Consider the following 26,353-nt stretch of genomic DNA (forward strand, 5'->3'; position numbering starts at 1 on the left):
TCCTGCAGCTTTAACCACATCATCAAGTTTATTTCTCCTGAAAGTCTCAGGAAATATTTTTTGAGAAATAATTAGAAATTATCATTTCAGATCACTTTTCAGACTGAAAATCTTAAATAAAATAGCAAATTCATAACTCTTTACTGGGCCTACTTCTATATGAACTAGAACAAAAAAAAAAAAAAAAAAGAAGTTTTTTAACTTATTTCAGCAAAGTAAGGTGTCTGTGGACAAGCAACTGTAATAAACTTTACAACTAGTTTCCTTTCTCAGTCTCTCATTACATTGTTATCTGAAGATTTTCTGACTTTGTTCACTTCCTAATCACTAAAGACCCATTCATATACTGGAATCCTTTTCAGCCAATAGTTATCCGGTTATGTTGGAACCTCTTGATGACACTAATTTAACAGAAATTAGGAGCTTTTTAGCTTCTAATTTCTGTTAAATCTCCATATATTGAAGATATAGAAATTTCTTTCTGGAGGAGCTTATATTGCAATGTCTGTTACTGTGTTTACTTTTGTGCTTGCTCAGAAATTCAACAGAACAACTTCCATTTCAGTTGAAGAATTGTGTGTCACCATTAATGGTTTCAGTGCTTTGGCACAAAAAAAAATCTTTTTGTAGTGCAGAAGAGCCATTCATTTATAATTTTGCATGAAAATTGCAGAAAATTTATCTAAGTAAATTTCTTTTATAACTAAACAAGACCAGTGGCCACGCTTCTTGCTTGTAATACACAAATGTAAACAAAATGAAAATATGTTTAAATGAAAATTTTATGAAATAATAGTATATTATAGTAAACTGAATAACTTTGAATTCATTTGTTTTAATTTGTTGGATATCATACACAGTACTGCAGAGCAAATGCCAGACTTTGAAAAGTGTTGCTTACACTTTACTAGAGGGTTCTCGAGGACTAATGTTGAGTTTTAGAAAATGGGTGAAGGTCAGCAGTATGCATTTGCTGTGCAATAAACTGAAGCCAGTCATTTAGGATAATGTTGAAGATGTCACAAGGTGTGTGCCCATCTCCATACTCTGAAAACACTTCATACGTTAAATCTGAGGTCCTGTACAATCCTTAATACAATCCAGATCTTGCTTCATTAGAGACTGTCATCTGTTTTGATAATGCAAAAATGCTTTGAAAAGGTATCATTTTTATAATTGCACTATTCATCTCATCTCTCCCAACTACACACTCTTTGACTACTTTAAGTTCAAAGGTTGCATCTGTGAATGTGTCCACTTTGATATACCATGCCAAAGGGTGTCCAACTTAGCATCTCTTGATGTCTTTAACTTTTTGATTTCCTTTTTTTAAATGTTGATTTTCTACAGTCGTCTAACTTTCCATAACTGCAAGGTCATCTTCCTTAGGGGGGTTTTAAATGTTCACAAACACCACCTGGCTTCCTTTTCCAACTGCACAGATAGACATGCCGACATATTTATTATCACCAATGACCTTGCACATTGTCCACGTGCCTACTCAAATACCAGATAATCCCAATCACACTCTAAACACACTGGTTCTCTTCCTTACTAGTGACCCTTCTAAGTAGACTCTCTTCCCCCATGGAGCAACATGTACACACCCACACCCATCCATATGTTATATGGCATTATCAAAAGGCCAAGTAGTATGATCTTTACAACTTCTGTGCCTTATTTCCTTGGTTAGAATACTGTTTCCAACCTTCCAACCCAAACATATGTACTGAACATGTCACTGAAATAATCCTTAGTCGTGTGGAAGCATTTTTTCCCCATTCCGCTCTACATTTCCACCACTGACCAAGTGGCCAGAAGTGTACAGTGGAATGGGGAATAAATGCTTCTCCAAATGTTGTACCAAGGTTGCATAAGTGCGGAAGTCAAGCACATTTTAACTGGTTCTCATCCAAAATTCCATCTTCCTGTAATGCTTATACCAAAGCATGGAATAGCTGTAAGAAACTATCAATTCATCTACAAGGGATTGGAAAGGGCTAAAAGCAGAAAACTTACATTCTGGTGACTTGTTAATAAGTCATAACTTCTGTTACACTCAGATTGTCCAACCTTTTTCCTCTTACATTTCCTCTAATTCCGTTATTGTCGACCCTGGCAAATGTCCCTCCCCAACCATTCCAACAACTCACACAGTGCCCACTTTGATCTCCCATCAGAAAGAAATCAGGAGAATATTACTCAAGTTAGGCGAGTTTTTTTTTTCCAGAAAATCTCCAGTCATCCTAAAAGTGTGTGATCTATTGTTGACTTTCATTCTATGTTGCCTTTTTCAAGCTTTCTTATTCTGCAGCATAGAAATAAGCCCATGTACAGTATGGTGCAAAAAAAAAAAAAAAAAAAAAGTACTGAATAATTACAACAATATATACAGTATATGTTGAGGCCGTGCAGAAACTGCACACCATTCAGTGACCTTCTCAGTTTGTCTTGGACAAATTCAGGTCTCGAGAAAACCAAGAAAACTACGTTCGTCTGTTTACATGATTGCTTTGATAGAAATGTGCTTCATCTGAGAACCAGACATTATGTAAGGACGGATTTTCATAGGCACTGGCCAGCATGCATGCACAGTATTCCCTCCATTCAGCATAATCCATTGCTGTTAAACACTGACCCACCTGAATGATGTACGAAAAGCACCTCGCTATTTTTTGAGGATTCTCTGTAGTGTTCCCTTGGTATCCCAAGTGTTACTGCTGTTTGGCGATGACTCCATTTTGAAGACTGTAACTCCAGCATACTCCCATGATTCTTATTTATGTTAACAGTTAATGGTCTCGCTGAATGCCCTTTGCATTGTGGCAGAACACTCCCGTTATGTTGGAACCTCTCAATGACACTATTGCTTGGGGCATGCTTATGGAAACGATGAACAAACTGCTCACAAACATGTTATAGGCTTGGACTATTTGCTCTTCTAACTCCACATGAACGAAAATAGTGCTCAACATTAAACGTCTTTTTGTCCAACGTCAACACCATTTCTACAGCTAAATGTAATGTCATAGACTCTACACATGCTGTTCTGTTAATGTGCATGCAGTCGAATGGCATAACTCATAACACGTGTACTGATGGGATGTCAAAGTTCAATTTTTTGTTTATTTTTGCACCATACTGTACAACCTATTCCTAAGAAGGATAACAAATCCTTACTCTCAAACTATTGCTGAAATTTTCCTCACCTTGATTCTCTGTAAAGCAATGAAGAGATTCATCAACATTCAATTCCTTTGTTACTTTGAAAGCTTTCAACTAATAAATGATTGCCACTATGGATTCTGCCACTGTAAGTGGCAGAAGTCAGAGGATAGACCAAATGATGGGAACTTAAGTTCCCATCATTTGGTCTATCCTCTGACTTCTGCATCTGGATTGCCAATTTCTGACTGGACACATGCTACATGGATGGTTGAGAGTTTCCTATCTTCTAGCTATTTAACTAATGCTGGGGTTCCACAGGGCTCCGTTCCCTCCCTCACTCTCTTCTTCATATATGTGTGTGTTTGTGTGTATATCAGTTACCTATTCCAGTTGGACACTAACCCAATACACAGCTTTACTGGTGGCAGCACACTACACTCTTCCTTATTCAACAAAGCATGTCCCATACAAATTATCACCAACTCCAGAACAACAATCTCAGCTGCTCTAGATTCTGATCTCCAAAACCTTTCCTTGATTAAATTTTGGATAACCTTGTAAGTTTCAGTGCTAGCAAAACACAGTTCAGTCTTATCTCCCACAAAGAACTGTTTTTCTTAACAACCAAATCTCTAGTTAAATGAGATCACTTTTCTTGGGATATTACTTTATTATTACAACTACGGCTTCCTTGGCATCCAAAATATTAGGATTTCTCTTTTGCAAAAAGGTGTTAATTCATCTCTGAACAACTCTTAATTCCATACAAATGACAAATCTGTAACTGTTGAATAATGTTCACACATCTGGGTGGTGTCCCTAAGCTCCTTAACCCGGCGTTAGTAAGGTGGGAAAATGTAACAAAAGTGGTAAGGTGGGGTCCCACACTAAACTTACTTACGCACAACAGCCTGTCGTCTATGGCGTCGAGTAGCGTTTTACGGAAGCTACTCCTCATTTCACTCCACCCACTCTCACACAAGTGCACAGTTTCTACAGCTTTCATCTTCTACAAATACTTCCATGGCCAGTGTTCATCTGAACCACCATCAGTAATTCCTCCAAGAAAATTGATCCCAATATCCCAAGAGAAGTGATCTCATTTAACTAGAGATTTGGTTGTTAAGAAAAACAGTTCTTTGTGGGAGATAAGACTGAACTGTGTTTTGCTAGCACTGAAACTTACAAGGTTATCCAAAATTTAATCAAGGAAAGGTTTTGGAGATCAGAATCTAGAGCAGCTGAGATTGTTGTTCTGGAGTTGGTGATAATTTGTATGGGACATGCTTTGTTGAATAAGGAAGAGTGTAGTGTGCTGCCACCAGTAAAGCTGTGTATTGGGTTAGTGTCCAACTGGAATAGGTAACTGATATACACACAAACACACATATATATGAAGAAGAGAGTGAGGGAGGGAACGGAGCCCTGTGGAACCCCAGCATTAGTTAAATAGCTAGAAGATAGGAAACTCTCAACCATCCATGTAGCATGTGTCCAGTCAGAAATTGGCAATCCAGATGCAGAAGTCAGAGGATAGACCAAATGATGGGATTCCAAATGATGGGATTGGGCAACTGTTGAATAATGTTCACACATCTGGGTGGTGTCCCTAAGCTCCTTAACCCGGCATTAGTAAGGTGGGAAAATATAACAAAAGTGGTACGGTGGGGTCCCACACTAAACGTGCTTGCGCACAACAGCCTGTCGTCTATGGCATCGAGTAGCGTTTTATGGAAGCTACTCCTCATTTCACTCCACCTACTCTCACACAAGTGCACAGTTTCTACAGCTTTCATCTTCTACAAATACATCCATGGCCAGTGTTCATCTGAACTGCCATCAGTAATTCCTCTAACCTCAGTTAAATCCAGTGAAACACATACAGCAACTATTCAACTTCACAGTACAACTCCAAACCCACAGAACAGACTCCTCCTCTTCATTTATCGATTCTTTTGCTGCTCTCTGGAACAGTCTCCCATCCTATGTTTCTCAGGAAGTATAATCCACAGCTGTGCAAGCTAAATGTGACCAATCCTTAAAAGAATCAAGAAGTGAAGCTCCTCTGTGGTTAGTTGCCCAACTGATATTTTATTAATATTATTATTGTTATTTATTTACTTATTTTCTTTTTTTATTTTTGCAATCATACCTACCACAGCTTGCATATTACCAAACAAAGTTGTATTCAAAACCAAAAATGACTGTAGTGAGAAATGATACTCATATATTTTATAGTATTGCTATGCTAATTTTAATAAATGCATTGTGAATACTTTTTGACTTACTTTAGTAAAACATATTTTCCATTATCAACAAAATTGCTCATATATTTCCATTTACCATTCATTTAATTACCACAAAGTAGATTGTATATAATTTGTATATAATGTTTTAAAGTAAAACTCAGTTTCTCTCTTGATTATTATTATTTACTTATTTTTAATTCGGATTTTTATTAGATTTTTACTAAAAAGTCTCATTTCTGCTTCGCAGTCTCAACTTCATTACTGCACATCTCTTCGTTTAAAATCTTTTATATTTTAAGATTTTATACTACATACAGCTATACCTCTGATTCTATTAAACTTGCATATGTAGTAAAGAAATATAAAGGGAATCACATATACTACAGCAAAAAAAAAAAAAAAAAAAGTATGCCTCATTTATATATTTAAGCTTACTTGTTTTAAACTAGAACATTATAGATTATTTAATAATGAGCATGAACTGAGTTAAGCATATCATACTACCATATGAAATCTGTATTAGGATGTTTCAAGAAAACCCAAATAATAAAATGCTTGTAACACTCAATTCAGGTAAATTTCAGTGTAGCAAACTAAATACAAAAGTTAAAAAAAAAAAAAATACAGAGAAATATTCGATTCTGAAGTAGAATAAAACATGAAGGTGAAAGAAACAAAGAAAATTAACTACATATAATTGCCTTTTTCATAATTGTAGGAAGGAGCATTTGTTTTGTCCTCAGGCCATACTAATGTTATCTTTGAGAATTAACAACTTTTGTTTCAGATACAGTCATAATTATTTTTATCAGACATAACAAATTGTAGGATCTCTAGCTTTCACTAGAATTGTCTAACATAGTCTAGTGTTAGTGATTCTATAATGAGCAAATATTTGTCTACTGTAGAATTATCATAGGATCACTATATAAGTTGGGTCATATGAATGTAACATGTATGTTTGCTTGAAAACTAGAGTAAATGATTGCATAGAAAATGAAACAAATTCTGAGTTGTGTTTATGCTGGTTGGAAACAGTGATTTAACATTATCCTTTACCAGCCTTGACATGTTTACACATGAGTAATTACATGAATGTGAAGTGCCATTGAAATAGAAAAAACATTTGAAAGATAAATAATAACATAACAAATTTATTGATATATTTATATATATATATATATATATGTGTAGGGCTTTTTTTCAGCCGGAACGGTCCCGGAACACGTTCCGGTAAACTTTTCCAGACCATTTCGGCTGAAAAAAATCCCTGTATATATATTTCATCAGTATGGCCATTTGGGTGATTAAAACTGGGTTTATTGTGGAAAGACTAGAAAGAAATTTTTGATACTCATTGAATTCTAAATCAAAAGTTAAAAAAAAAATGTATTTCATTAATATAATGCCAAGGGCTTAGACAGCAAGGAATCTGAGATGAGAACATTGGCAGCTGATTCAATTCTAAGTGTGTGTGCTCTGCATTTTTCTGATTATGGTTTTCTTAATTTATGGCACTGGCTTGTTAATAATTGGGAATGGTTTGCTGGCAGTGGTATTCTGCTAAATACCAGTGGATCTATCAGTTTGAGTAAAGCCATGAAATCCATAATGTTTTTAAAAGATTTGGAAACAAAACTAAAGGAAGTTTATGGCAGTTGACTAGAAACACCCTCTGGGGTGTTTAAGGGTCAAAGTTGTATAACTGAGAGGAGACCTCCACATAGCCTTTAAAGGAATGCAGAGAACCGACCAGGGCTTCTGACCTAATGTCCAATCCTTGCCTTCTCGTGGTGCAATCTGTTGGGTATCTACCTGAATACTGAACGAACAAGGATGGGCTGGCAATTTGGGATTTAGCCGACCAAATTGTATTCTTATTGGTTAAACTAAAATAAAAAATGATGGTACTACATGACAAAATTTCATGCCGGCTGGGGCGTCGCCCGGTTAAACAAGGCCCCCGTTGTTTTCACCAGGGAACCGGGGCGAACAGTGAAAAGTCAGCTACTCGAACAAATCTGAAAACACACCCCAACTCAACATCACCAGAGTTAAAGATCGGTACTATCAACATAAGAAGCCTGAATGGCAAAGAAATTGAGCTAGCTGATGAATTAGATAAGTACCAGATCGACATAATAGGGGTGACTGAAACAAAAAAGACAAAAACTGGTGAGTTCTTTCTGAGCAATAAATACAAAATGTTATATTCAGGCAATGCAATCAAGGAAAAGAAGGAGTACCCATAGTATTCAACAAAAGATACAGGGCTAATCTTCTTGAATGGCAGTCAGTCTCAAGAAGAGTGATGTGGACAAATATGAGAATGGGGAACTGGACAATGAGACTTATTTGTGCCTATGGTCCCACAGAAGGTTCTACTAAGGTAGAAGTGGAGGAATTTTTTGAGGCTTTAGAAAAAGCAACTGACACAATGAAAAAGGAAAAGTTGGTCCTTGTTGGGGATCTGAATAGCAGAGTAGGAAATGGTTGTCAGACATACAAAAATATATTGTGAAAATTTGGAGAAAAGAGCAAAGCTAATAATAATGGCAAATACCTGTTGGATTTCTGCTCAGGACATGGACTGGTTATTACTAACACCATGTTCCAACATAAAAATGTGCACAAATTCACATGGAGAGAAGAGGCATGGAATAAGAAAAGTCTCATTGACTATGTTATTGTTGATAGTGATGTTTTCTCAATGGTGCAGGACACCAGAGTGTACAGAGGATTTGAAATTGGAAGTGATCACTATTTAGTCTTGAGCAGGATAAAATTGAATTTCATATTGAAAAGAATAACGTGTAAGAAAGTTTTAAAGCGAATAAAAGTTGAGCAGCTCTCAGATGTGAGCTGTAGACTAAAATACAGAAATATTATTGAAAAGAAAATGAAAGAGTTTGAGAACAGGAATCAAACCTTGGAGATTCAGTGGCAAACTCTGAAGGAAACATTGATTGATTCTGCCAGAGAGGCATGTGGTGAGGTTGTGTGCAAAGATAAAAAAATCAGAACTCCCTGGTGGACACAGGAAGTTAAAGAGGCAGTGAAGGAAAAGAAGAAAGCATATCAAAAGTTCCTGGCAAATAAGTCAGCTTTTACTCTTACAGAATACAGAGACAAATGTAAGAAAGCTAAACAGTGTGTAAAACTAGCTAAACAAAAGTCATGGGAGGACTTTGGCAAGAATATAGAAAATAAATATCAAGAAGGTGGCAAAATATTCTGGAGGTTGTTGAAGAAGCTTAGGAATGGAGGAAAGAGTGCTGTAAAAGGAATTAGAGATGATAAAGGTGAAATGAAAACAGGAGAAAAAGATATCCTTGAAGTATGGAGTAATTACTTTGAAAAACTGCTAAATGAAACAAGCAGTGATGACAGCACAGTGATAAAAAACACTGACCAGGCATGCAGTCAGGAATACATATCCATACTTGAAGTAGAAAAAGCCGTCAAAGGCTTGAAATGTGGAAAGGCAGCAGGAGTAGATGATATTCGACCAGAAATGCTGAAGTATGGTGGTATAAGAGTCTTACAGTGGCTGCACTGCATAGTTCAGAAAGCCTGGACAGAGGGACGAATTCCCGATGATTGGAGTAGAGCTCTCATAGTACCCATATATAAAAAGGGAAATAAAACTGAATGTGAGAATTACAGAGGTATTTCCCTACTGAGTGTTCCTGGCGAGATCTATGCAAGTATACTTGAGAAACGGTTGAGAAGAATTGTGGAAGAAAAGCTTGGTGAAGAACAAGCTGGATTCAGGCCAAATAGAGGCTGTCAGGATCAGATCTTCACTTTACGACAAATAGTCGAGAAAGCATGGGAATATAACAAAGATCTGTATTTAAGTTTTGTCGATTTGGAAAAGGCATATGACAAGGTGCCAAGAGAGAAGCTATTCAATACGCTGCAGTTATATGGTGTCAATGGGGCATTATATCAAGCAATACTTAGTCTTTATTTGAGTTGTGAGTCAGCAGTTAGAATTGAAGGAAGTACAGGAAGATGGTTTAATGTTAAATCTGGTGTGAGACAAGGATGTACATTATCCCCTCTGTTATTCATTATCTATATGGATCACATTATGAAGGAATGTGGTATTAAACCTGATATCAAAATTGGAGATGTTAATGTCAGCTCTTTGCTTTATTCGGATGATGTTATATTTCTAAATAAATCAGCTACAAGTCTGCAAGATTCTCTGACTAAATTGAATAGCTGTTGTAATAGATATGGTATGAAGGTCAGCATTAAAAAGACAAAGACAATGAAAATAGGCAGAATCATTGAAAATGTCAACTGTGTTGTGAATGGAGAACCTGTGGAACAAGTAAAACATTTCAGCTACTTAGGCATGATTTTTACTGAAGATGGTAAATTAAATATAGAAATAGACAACAGAATCAGCAAAGCTGGTATGGTGGGAAGTCAATTGAATAAATTCATATAGAATAAGAGAGAAATTAGTCGGAACACTAAATTAGCTGTATACAAGACAGTGTTCAAACCAGTTTTAACTTATGGATCTGAGAGCTGGGTCAGAAGTAAAACACTTGACCAAAGACTGGAGACCGTAGATGTGAGATTCCTGAGAAAAATTAGAGGCGTGAACAGATGGCATCAATGGCAATATCATATTAAAAAACGAGGATATTAGGAAAGAACTTGACATTGTCAGCATCCAGGAATGTGTTAGCAGAGCTAATCTCAGGTGGTATGGTCACTTAAACAGAATGGGTGAGTTAAGATTAGCAAAACAAGTGTTCTCTGCCAGGTTGGCAGGAAAATGACCCAGAGGAAGACCAAGATATAGGTGGATTGATACAGTACAAAGTGCCTTAGACGATAAGAATATAAGATCTGATAATGATAATATTGGAGTCTTGACAAGTAACAGACTGATTTGGAGGAAAATTGTAGATAGGAAGGTAGTAATTATGTAAATTTTTCATGTAGTACTATCATATCCTGTAACACCCCCTTGAGGGTACATGTCAGGAATTTGATGATGATGATGATGACTAGAAGGAAGGGTGAAGGATATTCCAAATAATGACACTAATCAACAAATGAGACACTTTTATTTTTCCTTGAAGATAAAAAAAGGTGGTATGTCTGATTAATTTTAATGTGAACTTAAAATTATCCTATCATCCTCTGGTATTTCAGGAATCAAAATTAAGTGTTGAACAAATAGCATTTCATGTGAACCTTTAACTGCATTGGTGAGATTAAGAACCAGCAAAAATCAGAAAGCATATTTAGTTTCATTTGCCTGAATATCATTGTTCTATACAAGAAATGCCCCGATAGAATTGCCATGTTCATCACTGACAGTACTAAGTTATGAAGAAAGAAATCCAAATCTGAATATAAGAAGTGGATCTTTGATAACATTTTGTATAACTTCTACAATGTTTTTGTCATCATCCCTTCTAACAAATCCTAGAAAAGTGGCAGAACACTTGAGACCTTCAATGCATGTTTTCAGTATTATTTAAGACATCATTGAAAAACTATCCTCCATAAATGTATGAATTTGTGGACTAATATACTTTTTTAACTTTTACATTGCTATTCGTATGTTACTAAAGAATTAATGAACTTTTTCATCATACCCAAGTTTAATGTGGAGTAGTTGCAAGAGAACTATTTTAGATTTTACAAGACAGGGATATGAAAATTTTCATCCTTGTTAGGGTCTGTTGAACTAGTCATTTTTTAACCTATTTTTGTGTCTTTGGCTTGATATTACTCACATAATAAAAGCATCATTTTTCCCATTAAGCCTAGCTGCATCCCAATTAAATTGCTATTACTTTGAGGTTGCTGTAAATGTTACATCTGTATTCATCATATTTAATGTATTTGTAAAGCAGGAAAGCTGTGTTTTTATGAGTCTTTCATATGGATAACATATGCTATTAGAATTATTTCCAGTGTGTGTGTGTGTGCACGTGCATGCTTTGAATCATCTATAAAACAAAATGGCATTCATCTGAGTCATGTTTTCTTTCTAATGTTTCCATTTGGAATAGTGTTAAAAATGATTCTACATTTTGCTGACTTTGTTCTTGTGAGAACTTGTGTTCTCATAAATGCAGCTGAAAGTCTGAATGTAGTAGATGAGAATATAGTGATGCACTTTCATCTCTATCAGTAGACCTGTGTTCATTCATGGTCTCATGTTTGATGGAAAGTTTGGGTATTTCATTATGTGCCAGAGATGTTTAACAGCAGTAGCAGTCACTTGCATGGTCTCTAGGCTTTCTCCATACTTTGGGATGACAAATGGCATTGATGAATATGGTATTTAAGTGGTAGGTCCAGTCCTGATTTCTCAAAGTAAAACTCGTATGTTTTCTTGATGAAAGGAATGACTGCTTGCTTCTGAGATTTTAATATTACTTCACCATGCATACTTAGCATAGTCTGCATTATTCATATACTTAATATACATCATGCAACTACTTCAAACACTAATCAAAATAATACAGATTGTGTTGCAGTAAATTATGTACTAAATGTATCCCACAAAGTCATTTTGGAATTTCCAAAATGACTTTAAAAAACAGGAAGAACTACTAACATCTGCCTGGATGAACACAGGAGAACTATGTTCCATTAATTGCACTATAATCATTCTGGAGCAACAGAACTCTGCTCATCTCCTAAACCTAATCCCCCCCCCACCAAAAAAAAAAAAAAAACTTGCAATTCTGTATATCCAGTGCACCTCAGAAAAAATTTCAGATGCTCTAAAAAATGATAATATGATGCAGACTACCTTTTCAAGCCTTCCAAAAACTAGATCATCTAGACCATAATTAGGTCTACTGAATCCCTTGCTTCTGCATACTATCTTACTGTGGAAAAACAGGAAGAACTAGTAACATCTGCCTGGATGAACACAGGAGAACTATATTCCATTAATTGCACTTTAGTCATTCTGGAGCAACAGATCATGTCATGGATATGGATCACTGGATTCAGTGGAAAAGTGCAGGAGCAGATATAAATCCAAGAGACTACTCCTATAATCTGCCTCAGCATTATAACATTCAGCTATCTCACTTTATGAAAAATCTCAGAAGTCATCATGAGACCATCAGTAAATTTCCATCATCACACTCATGAGGGGGGGGGGGGGGCAATTAGGACTGTAGGATATCCCACCATTCGCACTTAGTATGTGTTTGCTTTCTAGCCAGTGTTCCTGCATACATGTGCACAGTGTATTTCTTTGTGCATAATAATAATACCTTGGTGACCAAGGTGAAATATTGACATAATAGTTATTAACTAAATACATTTAGTTAGTAATTATTATCAATAGGTGTTTATTCCACTAAACATCAACAAACAATAATCAACGTGTAATCAACCAATGCCAACCTGTTGAGTAAACCTGTTTGCTCCAGTTAATTTAATAAAGTTCCTGGTAGTACCATTGTTTATTAGCCATGTAATAAAAGAGCTGTAAAGATTTCCTGTTATAATCTGATTTTAACTTCCTTACCATACTGACAGCATGGTGATTAATCACCATGGATCAAATATATCAAAACTATATGCTTTGTATCAATATCTTTTTTTTTTTTTCTATAATATTCAAAGATTCTGTGAATGAACTTCAATGAACACTTTGCATCTATGTAATCAAGGATGCATGTGTGTATCCTGGCCAGTACGGTGGTTAAGTGTATTTTTTTTCTTATTGTTGCTGATCATTCTTCATATATTCTATCTACATTTTTTGCAGCTCCTTCTTAATGATGCTATATCCATTTACCTCCCACATTTATTCTCTTGATCCTGAATATGCACTCAAATGCTGCTTATCTTAAACATGCCCTTAACCATTTCCATTGCACTGCTGACTTACTTTTGTTGCAGTTTCTTATGCCATAACATTGTCCTGAGCTATCTCCTAATCTTTTCATAATCACCTACTTTGTAGTTAGAGATGTATCTATTTTTAATTGAAAATTCCACATGTTTAGTAACCACCCATGATAAGATTTACCAATCAGAGCAACAATCACTGCCTTGGTTATGGACAATTTTTTTTCTTCTTTTATAATGTTGAGCTCATACACTAGAGGTTGGTTAATCAACCTGTAGTACATCGGTACCATGTATGGAAAAACTTGCTTACATTTGATATAAAAGTCTGTATATTGTATTCCTTGGGAAACAGATCAGGAGGAAGACTGTTCCACAATACAGCAGTAGCAGGGATGAAGGACGAGGAAAAGAAACTTGGAGATGTTAATCTCAGCTCTTTGCTTTATGCGGATGATGTTATACTTCTCAATAAATCTGCTACAAGTCTGCAAGATTCTCTTTATAAATTGAATCTTCTTCTTCTTCTACAGCTTCTCCCACTTAAGTGTGGTCACTGTTTGTTATGAGTCTCCTCCACACCTTCCAGTCTTGGGCTGTCACCACATCCAAGTTCTTCATCTTCAAGTCCTCTTCTACCAGCTCCCTCCATCTCTTCTTTGGCTGCCCACGCTTCCGTCTTCCTTGCACATCCATCTGCATGACCCTTCTTCCCACATATTCGCCCTCCCTCCTCATCACATGACCAAACCATCTCAACCTTGCCTCCTGTATTTTCGCTCCTAAGTTCGTAACTTTCACTGTTCCCCTGACATAGTCATTTCTCAGATGATCCTTTCTGGTCACACCGCACATCCACCTAAGCATTCTCATCGCTGCTACTTCCATCCTGCTGATGTTATTTTTCCTCAGGGCCACAGTTTCTATAACATATGTCATAGCTGGCCTCACTACTGTCCTATAAATTTTGCCTTTCAGATTGATCGGCACCCTCTTATCGCATAACACTCCAGCCATCTCCCTCCAGTTCCTCCAACCTGCTTGTATCCTGCATCCCACTTCCTTCTCAACTCCTCCATCTTCTTCCACTGTTGAATCTAAGTATCTAAAGTCTCTCACCTTCCTGATGACATTTTCTTCCAGCTCCAGATCTGTCTCCTGGCCACCGCCCACTGCGCAACACATATACTCTGTCTTACTTCTGCTCAGTCTCATACCTCTCTCTTCCAGTACTTTTCTCCATCTTTCCAGTTTAGTTTCCGCTTCTTCTCTTAAATCTACACACAGCAAGATGTCATCTGCATACAACATTGTCCAAGGTGCATCTTCTCTCACCTCCTCTGTTACCACCTCCATCACAATATTAAACAGAAACGGACTTAATGCTGACCCTTGATGTAAGCCAACTGTTACTTGAAAACTTTCTGTCTGTCTCAAACAGGTCTGAACACTTGTCTTCACATTTCTGTACATTTCCCGCACCAACCTGACATATTTCTCCGGCACCTTCTTCTCCCTCAGACACCTCCAGACTTCTTGCCTTGGCACTCTATCGTATGCTTTCTCCAGATCAATAAATACCAGATGTAGTTCCCTTTGTTTCTCTCGATATTTTTCCATCATCTGTCGTAACCCAAAGATAGCATCTATTGTTGATCTACCAGGCATGAAGCCAAATTGTTCCTTTGCAATCTCCACCTCCTCCCTCAATCTACCATCAAGCACCCTTTCTAGGATCTTCATTGTGTGGGACATCAACTTTATTCCTCTGTAATTTTTACAGTCTTGTGCATCCCCTTTACCCTTGTAGATGGGAACAAGAGTACTCTCCCTCCATTCCTCAGGTATATTTTCCTGTTGGCAAACTTTCATGAACAGGTCCCACAGCAGGTCAATTACCTCTTCCCCCAGTGCCTTCTATGCCTCCACTGGAATTCTGTCGGGGCCCACCGCTTTTCCATTCCTCATCATCTTCATGGCCTCCGTCACTTCCATTCTACTGATGTTCTGCACCATCCCCTCAGAAGGCTCCCCATCTCCTCTGTGAGTCCTTGCATTTTCCTCATTCAAAAGTCCCTCAAAGTATATTTTCTATCTGTTTCTTATGTCCACATCCCTCCATAATACTCTTCCTTCAGCATCTTTGATCTGCCTCACATGTAAGATGTCCTTAGCTGCTTTATTTCTACATTTCGCTAGTTGGTAAATTTTTCTCTGTCCTTCCTTTGTTTCTAATTGATCATACAGATCTTGATATGCCATGGCCTTTGCCTGTGCCACAACTCTCTTGGTTTCTTGCTTTCTCTCTTTGTACGCCTCTCTGTCCTCTTCCACTCTTGACTCATCCCACTTCTGCTTTGCCTTCCTCTTAGCTGTCACTGCCACTTGTACATTATTCACCACCAACCCTCCTGCTCTCTAATCTTTCCAGATGTCTCACCAAGCACCTCGATTGCACAGCTCAGGATTACTTTTGAATTATGTTTCCACCAATCTTGTACACTTTCCAGTCCATCCGAAATCCTCTCTAACACTCTCTCCCTAAAACGATTCCTCACACTCTTCTCTTTTAAGCGAAACCACTTAATTGTCTTCATCCCATGGCAACCAGAAGTTCTTATCTTCAATCTTATTTTAAAGTATGCGCACAGCAGTCGGTGTTGTTGTGCTACTTGATCTGTTGGAATTACTTTACAATTTGTCACAACCTTAAGATGTTTTCTTCTAGTCAAAATGTAGTCAATTTGTGAGCTGTTGTTACCACTTCTAAATGTTATCAAATGTTCTTCCCTCTTGAAGAAATATGAGTTCACAATTGCCAGATCAAACGCTACTGCAAAGTCCACAACCCTCTCTCCTTCCTGGTTCATCATTCCCACTCCATGGCCACCATGCACCCTTTCACAGTCTCTATTCTGTCTTCCTATGTGCCCGTTCAAGTCTCCTCCGACAATCACCATCTCATTTTCTTCCAATTCCCTCATTTCTTCATCTAACACGTTCCAGAACTCATCTTTTTCCTCTGCTGTACAACCAACTTGCGAGGCATATACACATAATACGACCACCCGCTCTTCTCCAAGACCCAATTTCATTCGCATGATCCTGTCATTCCTTCTACCCACGTCCAGTACTTCACCCTTCATTCTACCACACACCACAATTCCTACACCATTTCTTCCCTCGTTATTCGCTGCAGAGTAGAACACTTTATATCCATCTCCCAGTTCCTTTGCCTTTCCCCCTTTCCACCTTGTCTCCTGCACACATAAAATGTCCAACTTCCTCTTCCTCATCATGTCTGCCGCCTCTCTTCCCCTTCCAGTCATGCTTCCAACATTCAGTGTTCCCACTCGCAACATCCTCTCCACCTGCTGGGCTCGCTTCTTTAACCGCACCCGCCCTTGATGCAGTAGCCCTCGTCCACTTCTCACAGCTGTAGGGCGATGTGGCTGCACATCGCTTAAGGGGTACGCCCTAGCCCTTATATCATTTTCTCTTCGACTCATAATCATAGTTTGAGTTGGCACTGAAGTTTTCCGACCGGATGCCCTTCCTGACATCAACCCTCGCATTTATCCGGGCTTGGGACCGGCTCCTATTGAGACTAGCTTGCCTCCTTTGGTGGCTGCATAAGACGAAATGACTTAGCAGGATAGGAAAGACTCACCCCTAGCCCTCGAATACTCTTACTAAATTGAATAACTGTTGTAATAGATATGGTATGAAGGTCAGCAATAACAAGCCAAAGACCATGAAAATAGGCAGAAGCATTGAAAATATCAACATTGTGAATGGAGAACTTGTAGAACAAGTAAAACATTTCAGCTGCTTAGGCACGATTTTTAGTGAAGATGGTAAATTAAATATGTAAATAGACAATAGAATCAACAAAGCTGGTATGGTAGGAAGTCAACTGAATAAATTTTTATGGAATAAGAGAGAAATTAGCCAAAACACTAAATTATCTGTATACAAGACAATGTTACAAATCTATTTTAACTTATGGATCTGAGAACTGGATAAGGAATAAAACACTTGGCCAAAGACTAGAAACCACACATATGAGAGTCCTGATTAGGGGATGTGAACATATGGCATCAATGGCAATATCATATTAAAAATGAGGATATTAGGAAAGAGCTTGACATTGTTAGCATCCAGGAATGTGTTAGCATAGCTAATCTCAGGTGGTATGGTTGCTTAAACAGAATATAAAGTTTATCCTCCTATATATTCTTTAATATGATTTCTTGTCTAGTTTAATTATTAAGACTTTTAGACTAAACATCCATAGCACTTTCTGATATCTGTTATTCATCTACTTTCCTATTCATGTCACAAATCTGTTTTGCATACTATCCCTTTGAGTTTATATAACATCTCAGCATGGGAAATACCATCTAATGGTGATCACAATATTATGAAAAGGTGAGAGGACGTGAAGTTTGATCTTTTTTGTGTGTAGTAAGGAGGAAATTTGGTAGAATTGAAGTTAACTTCATTCCCCTGAAATATGGCAAGGAGATCATTGTTTAAGACATTAATTACAGATCATGAAAATTAAAGGGATATTTTAGCACAGCACAGTTTATCAAATTAAAAACAGGAATTGCATCATCAGCAAAAATATGGATAGGATTTGAGAGAAGATCATTTATGATTAAGAGAAAGCATGGGGAGAAATACAGAATTCAGTGGTACTCCTACATTATTTTAGCACAGCACAGTTTATCAAATTAAAAACAGGAATTGCATCATCAGCAAAAATATGGATAGGATTTGAGAGAAGATCATTTATGATTAAGAGAAAGCATGGGGAGAAATACAGAATTCAGTGGTACTCCTACATTGAAAGGGGGATAGGGAATCTGAAGAAATGACACATACAGCAAACAATAAGAGAGGAAATTGAGAATTCAATTGCAAAGGGTGGATGGTAGACCATAAAATGGTAATTTGGTTAGTAGATCCTTATGTCTAATCCATTCAGGGAATGCCTAGAGTAACCATGTAAGTTTTGCCAAGCCTCAGTGAAAGATGTTTTTTTAAAAAAAGCGAACTTGAATGAGTTGGGTTCTGAGTTTCCAACAAGAAATATGACACACAGTATATTTAGAAGAAATCAGATGTGTTAGGAGAGTGGAGAGGATTATCAGATATTTTGGTAGGTAGATAAATAATTGTTAAAGATTGTTGCTGACAGCAAATGTCTTGATCTTTTTGGCTCATTCAGTGGAATTAAAAGGAAGCCAGTTTGATTTATGAACTTTAGTCTCAGAGGAGGACAGCCTCACTCTTTGGGTATTTGGACTGCAGAAAATCAAGTTTAGAGGCAAATAATGAACACTGTCAGAGTAGTTATCAGAATTTGGAGAGTTATGTAGACTGCAAATGAGTGCAACTTGAATGGCCTGAGGAAATTTTGAACCAGAGCTGATCAAAAGAAAAGATTCAAGAAAAGCAGAGAGTTGCACCAAAGCAGTCTCGTGCTCACAGAACGGGAAAAGAAGTGGCGGGAGAGAATCGGACATTATGAGGTCAGACACATGTGATGGAAGTAGACCACAAGATGATAGCTTGGAAAGTTGGCTGCAATGCTGGACTCAGTTATACTCTTTAGAAATATTCAGATTGATTATATAAGATTCTCTGAATCTTTCCATTGTCTGTATCTAATGGTGGGTAAGCAAGGTCTGCTATAGAACAAGAATGGCAGGATCCATATGAGTAATCACTAATTCACTGATGGGTCTTTAGGTAGCAAAGAAGCTGGTTGTTGGGGACTTTCTCCATCACTTTGGAGAATATGGTTGTGACTGTAAAGGGACAATAGCTTAATGATGTTTTATTTTATTTTTAACATTATTCGTGAAAGCTTTCTTTCATGTAGATGGACAGTGCTCTGCTGAATTGACCACTATCACTCCTCCACTTTCCTCTAAAATCATTAGAACAAGAAGTACTACCAATCAACACCCTTTTATAGTCTATCTTGAAAGTCACTGAACCAACTTCACTGCCTTCCCCAAAGAATACAACCCTCAGCTGCTCAAACAAAATGTGAATAGATTCCTCCTTTCTTCTTTTTCTTTTGCCCACACATGGAACTAATGTGCTTTATAGGCCTTGTGTGGACAAGGGAATAGATGTAAAAAAATCAATAAAAGATGAATAGAACAGCTTTAGAAGTTGATATAGGATGGGTGTTAATTTATATTAAGTTGTGCTATGAAAAAGTTCTTAGTACAACTGGAGGGATGCTATCTGAAGAACTTATTCATATCAAGGCTACTGATATTAATAAATCCTCCAGATGGTATTTTTCTGATGTACTTCTATCAAAAGATCAGAGAAGACACACTGAGAGTGGTTTATGGATAGTAATGGAATATATGGCTCAGTAGTCTAAACAAGATTTGGAGGAGAAAACTGATCAGAGAAGATACACTGAGAGTGGTTTGTGGATAGTAATGGAATATTTGGCTCAGTAGTCTAAACAAGATTTGGAGGAGAAAACTGGTGGCAAAAAGTCCATTTTATCTTTAGAAGATGCAACCATTCTGTGTGTGTGTGAGAGAGAAAGATGAAAACATGGGATAGCTTTGAGATTTAAAGGCTAAAATTAATTTGATAGTTTAAACATTGTAGTTTCCAGAAGGAGACTGCTGTAAATTTATTGATATGCATTATTCCATATTCATTGGATTGTCCATAGAATCAAAGATTTAACTTGGAGATACAAATGTTTGATGGCCAGGCAGAGTTTCCTGCCTTTTTTATTCATTGTTAGGAATAAGGAGCCTATTCTTGGATCATTTGTCGACCTTTGATTCTATTATTGGTAATAAGATGCTGTTAAAACATCAAGAATGCCACTTTGGTATGGGGAAAAAGCATATATAATACAAATATTATTACCAGTAAGGGTGAGATGGCACTAGTGCTAGTGATAGTGTAAAGAACATTGAGGCATATTTTTAACACTAAGTTTTAAAAGAGGTAAACCGTGAGTAGACATAACTATACATAAAAATATAACGGAAAAACTCACGTAGAAAAATTATTTAATGGTATAATTTTCGCCCGTGTGTCACAGGCATCTTCAGTACAATTAGGCACAAAAATTAAACATTAACTGACAATTCCAAAAAGCGCCACCTAAGTAGCTGGTGTAAGATAACTAAAAAGGTCAATAACTTTCCTAAAAAAAAAAAAAAAAAAAAAAAAAAAAAAAAAAAAAAAAAAAAAATTAATACAATAAAAAGTTAGGAAAGATTAGCTGATTTGTAAAGTACTATCTCCCATAAAGGGGACAGACGTAAGCCGTCGGATCTGTTTAAGTTAGGAGAATGAAGTAGAGTTTCACATGCTTCTTTATAAAGGCGTTCCATGAGAAACTGACTTTTGTGAAGAACTCTTGTCTTTTTCCAATGAACTCTGTGTCTAGTGAAGATGGCATGTTCTGCAAGTCCAGACTTTTCAGGTTTAAAGTATTCAATATAAGATTGGTGTTCTTCTAGCCGAATGGAGGCAGATCTTCCCGTTTGTCCGAAATAACATAATCCACAAGAGCACGGAATCTGGTAGACACCTGGATGATTAAGATGTGGAAGCTTGTCCTTTGGAGAAGCGAGAAAGGTGGAGATTTTTCTAAAAGGTCGAAAGGCAACAAAAATATTCAGTGGTTTTAAAATAACGCGCATTACCATCCCTTATATACAAGGCATCAGTGAACGTATAGCAAAAATTTTAAAACCACTGAATATTTTTGTTGCCTTTCGACCTTTTAGAAAAATCTCCACCTTTCTCGCTTCTCCAAAGGACAAGCTTCCACATCTCAATCATCCAGGTGTCTACCAGATTCCGTGCTCTTGTGGATTATGTTATTTCGGACAAACGGGAAGATCTGCCTCCATTCGGCTAGAAGAACACCAATCTTATATTGAATACTTTAAACCTGAAAAGTCTGGACTTGCAGAACATGCCATCTTCACTAGACACAGAGTTCATTGGAAAAAGACAAGAGTTCTTCACAAAAGTCAGTTTCTCATGGAACGCCTTTATAAAGAAGCATGTGAAACTCTACTTCATTCTCCTAACTTAAACAGATCCGACGGCTTACGTCTGTCCCCTTTATGGGAGATAGTACTTTACAAATCAGCTAATCTTTCCTAACTTTTTATTGTATTAATTTTTTTTTTTTTTTTTTTTTTTTTTTTTTTTTTTTTTTTTTAGGAAAGTTATTGACCTTTTTAGTTATCTTACACCAGCTACTTAGGTGGCGCTTTTTGGAATTGTCAGTTAATGTTTAATTTTTGTGCCTAATTGTACTGAAGATGCCTGTGACACACGGGCGAAAATTATACCATTAAATAATTTTTCTACGTGAGTTTTTCCGTTATATTTTTATGTATATTTTTAACACATTTTGCATTTTCCTAAGTTGATAGAAAATATGGCTGAAAATTAAACCAGATGTTGTGGCAGAGCATTAAAAGCATGGGAATCAAGGGACAGAGCCCACTTTCAGTATAATGTAATATTAAATTTTGGACTTATACCTATTTTTAATGATAGAGAACTTGTTGACAATCATGAAAATTGAATTCTGTTCACAGGTTATAGAATTTTGAATCAAAAAAAGAAAACTTGTATTATGTCGTGGATTATGAAAAAGATCAAAACAATTGTGAAAATCATAACTTTTATTCTAGTTGAGTTTTACTGTTGTATGTTCATTAAAATTACATGTATAATTATATATAAATAAAAATAATCAGGAACACTGCTGATATTGCAGTACTTTCAGAATGATTTGAATAGGCTGGAATTGTGGGAATGGGAATGTCAGTAAATGCAAAGTCATGCACTTTGGTGTGATTAGATATTCAATGTTGTATTATATTGTTGGGATTATGCTAGAAGAAACTGATCAGGCTAGGGATCATGTAGTGTTAGTAGATAGCAAGTTGAAGTTCAGGGACCATGTAGCAAAGATTGCAAATACGATTCAGAAGATAATGGCAATGATGAAACGAGCTTTGACATGTAAAGATAAGGATGTAATTTTGCCTCTTTACAAGGCTTTGTTAAGACCTCACTTTGGACTATTTGTGCACAGGTCTGGTCTCCTTGTTTCCATTGCGATTCTGATACAGTAGAGAGAGTGCAAAGGAGAGTGTTAAAAATGATATCAGGATTGTGGAATCCTGATATCATTTTGGAAGCTGAGAAGGAATGCCTCTAAGAAGGGGATGAGGGCTAGATTTTTCTCTCATAGGCTGGTGTGCAATTGGAATGGATTGCCATTGGATGTTGTGTGTGCAAGTAGTGTGAATGAATTCAAGAATAAGTATGATAGCAAGTGTGTGAGTGTGTGTGTTTGGCCTTGCTTGATGAGTCCCTGACTTTCTGGAGGTCTCTCTTAATGATAAAATATAAATGGAATTTCATTCTTTTTTTTTTTTTTTTTAATGTTTAAAAGGAAGCTACATAATTCCAAAAAAAAAAAAAATGTAAAGGGGGTTGATCATCATTGTGTTTTAGAATACGTACACTTTCTTTCTCTTTTTACTTAATAGTTGTGTTATTCATTCACCGGTCCTCCTCCTGATGTTAGGTCCATCCTTGAATAAATTGCAAATTTCACTGTACGTTAAGAAAAATATAATGTTTGCTAATTCAGTATTTTATAGATATGTCTTATTATCTTTCTTTGTTCTCTTTCTCAGAGAAGTATAAATGTATTTTTCTGACATAATGAAAACAAAATCTTACTTTTTTTTTTTTTTTTTTTTAATAGAATAGGATGAAATATGCTCAGAAAATAATTGAGGAAATAGTCGTTTGCTGAGGAGAGAGGGGCGAAAAAAGCCAGAACAAAATGAAGATTTAAGCCATCCATACATTTCATAATTCTGGCACCTGGATTTTTATAATCATCAAAGTTACTGTGAAATATTTATATTTCATTTGAACAAAAGAGACTGTTGTTCTAATAGCACTGTGTGTAAATTTCATTATATAAACGAAATGGACATTTTTATCTGGTGTTACAAATAAAAACACCAGAATAAAAGCATTTTAACTATTTGTTAATCTGTTCTGTTCTGATAACATTTCATATTCATTCACATACTGCCATCAAAATTCTAATTGTCATTTCATTGACATTTTGGAGATAGTTTGTTCACAAAACAAGTTGGAAATAATTTATCATTTGAGTGATTATTAGTGTAAATTTTTAAATTATCTGCTACAGATTGTAGTATAATGAGGTTGTTTTCCTGTAAAACTATTCAATAAGAATTTTGATCTGTGTACATTATTAAATATATACATACATTGCATATAAATCTGTATATATAACGTTTATGTAGTTGTACTTTTTTAAAAAAATGTTTTATGTACACACTAACTTGGAACTGTTGAGCATCATCATACTGTCAGATAATGTTGAAGCCATGTCTAAACATGGTTTATTGTCAACATCTTTCATGTTGAAAGGTGACATAATATCAGATGCCATCCATTTCTTTCAGTACTGCAGCGGCCTATCTTTCTACTTCTTTTACTCTATTTAACTTTTCTCTCCCACTAAGAAAAGTTTGTTTTAAATCTTATGATTTTTTATGCTGCTAAATTTTTAGCCTTGCATAATTATTTTTTATAACTTTAATAAAAAAAAAAGTGAGTTGAACTAAAAGAAAATATTCATTATTAAGTGTATAAGTATAAAAAATCAATTTTCTTAACTTTTTTTATCTTAAAAATGTCAAACGTTAATTTATTACTTACAGTTTAAATCAAGAGTTTTATTTCAGTCATCTATTTAGAATATAGTACAATATTTTCTCCATTCCATTCACTCTTTTGTAATTTTATACATTTGCTTAATTTTGAACTGCTTGTAGGATACTTTGGATATATATATCAATATTGACAATGTTCTGAAACTAAGATTTGAGCTCTTCTGTAATAATTATAACATGTCTACACACACACACAGAGAGAGAGATGGGTCTGCTATGTTTACATTAAACATTTATTAATATTAATAAATTGCAGTGTTTATCACTATTTTGGAAGATAGCACCTACATTTAAAAAAGTACTCTCCCATCCATTGCAGTAAGGTAAAAAAATTATGCAGAGTACAGATCTTTACACGAAAAAAAAAGGGAAAAAAACCTTAGTCAAATGTGTCGAATTTTTTGTACATTTAACAGAAAGTTCCTGAATTCTACATTGTATTTAATTGCTAAAAATTATTTTGAGTTTATAATTGTGTATAAAAATTACAAAGTTGAATAAAGAAAGTGGGATATGTAGTTAAAAATTTCTTTGTGCTTAAAAAAAAAGTTACTATTATCAGAAAGTAAGGAATTCCATAGTATTTAAATACTACCTTTTTTAATGTGAATCCCAACATAAAAGGTTGTAAACTCATTTGTACACTTCAGTAGTACCTATGGGTGGATATTAAATCATACATGTTACAATGTTACAAATTGTAATTAAGCTTCTACTTAAGCTGTAAGATATCAATACCACAGTAGCATTCAAATCACAAAAAGTTATGGGTTTGAGAATGGAGATGCTACTCACTTGGGTGACTAAGTTAGCAATATTTGATTTCACTAGTTGAATTCTGATTTTGGTGCTTGGTGATAATAGGGAACTAATTGCACATATACACAAATAATATTTTCTCATTTATATGAAATTTTCACAAAAAAGAAAAAATGCTAATTCTCTGGGGGGGGGGGGGATGGAACAACAACTAATGTTGTGAAAGGCTGATTAGTGAACTGTTTATTTTTCAGTTGATGTTATGTGGATGTTAAACCTTTTCTTTACTACTTTATATATATGTTACCGCTAAAGTGCGAAAACCGTTAATGTGCACATTACCTAGCTAATCTGCAGATTAACTGATTTGCTCCGTTAACGTGTGGAATCAAGAGTTTTCCGCATTTTACCTAGGTAATGTGCACATTAACGGCTTCCGTATCGTTAAAGTTCAAAAGTTTGTTTCTCTCATTTCCTTTCCCTACTCCTTCCCCCCCTCCCTCCACTTTTAGTTTGGTTTTTTAATAAGTAAACATAATTTTATCATATGTTTTTTTTCTTAATTGTAATAATATTTTAAACTGTTTGATTCCTTGTATTATATTAATTGATTGACGATTGATTCTATCAATTAATTTGTTGATTGTTTGTTTGTATTAACTTGATTCTTTAGATATCAAAAAATAAATAAATAACATTATCTTAATTTAAGCATACAGAAACGTTGCTGTTGTTCCAGCAAAGATCTTATTTTCACTTTAACTAGTGCCTAGTAGGTAATTTGCAGATTACCTAGGTAATTTGAGAAATGAAACAATTTTCCGCACATTTACCGATCACTGTAGTTAATCTGCACAATACCTAAATAATCTGCAGAATAACTGATTTCTGCACTTTAGCGGTAACATATATATATATTCAGGTTGACCATAAAATAACTTTCCCTCTTTGGAGGCATCGGTAGCTAAAACAAATAAACGGAATGAGACCAAATTTTATATTGAGACTTTTGAAGGCATGGGGAGATGATTTCTGTGAAAAAAAAAAAAAAAAAAAAAAAAAGATTTGGTACCAAAAGTCGCCAATAGGGGAAATTTTGGTGCTGGCAGAGCCAAAAACAAGCAGATAATTACATTGAAGGCAGATAAAATGGAATAATAACATTTCAACGGTGTAAGCAACATCCGCATCACTCGTTCCAGCTGGATATGTGGCACGTTATAATAATTAAACTAAAACAACAACTTGCGAGAGAGACAGAAATTAATGTATTGAACGCACATGAAATAATGTTTTATTCATCAGAATCGGGGTCCCCTGGACCACATACACAATTTTCAATGTTCTGACCTTCCTTGTGTACAACAAATTGCATCCGGTGTGTGACATGCTCTACAGCTGAGCGTAAGGAGTCGAATTGGATGTTCATAACAGCCCCTTTTATCTTCTCTTTCGAGACATGCAAGTTGGGAATCCCACCAACATACACAACGGATTTCAAATGCC

The 26,353-nt window shown here is 35.9% G+C and overlaps 1 protein-coding gene across 3 annotated transcripts in view; it reads left to right on the plus strand.

The window, feature by feature from the left end:
- The window catches only part of LOC150103156 (AP-1 complex subunit gamma-1-like), a 418,791-nt gene extending 394,193 nt beyond the window's left edge, over positions 1-24,598 (plus strand). For all 3 annotated transcript variants that reach the window (XM_090398388.1, XM_090398390.1, XM_090398391.1), the window contains one exon: positions 23,080-24,598. The gene's annotated coding sequence lies outside the window, so the exon portion shown is untranslated. The remainder of the gene's footprint in view (positions 1-23,079) is intronic.
- The last annotated feature ends 1,755 nt before the right edge of the window (positions 24,599-26,353 follow it).

Source organism: Typopeltis vanoorti, chromosome 9 (assembly GCF_054136105.1).
Source record: "Typopeltis vanoorti isolate ZY-2024b chromosome 9, IOZ_Tvanoo_1.0, whole genome shotgun sequence".
NCBI lineage: Eukaryota > Metazoa > Arthropoda > Arachnida > Uropygi > Thelyphonidae > Typopeltis > Typopeltis vanoorti.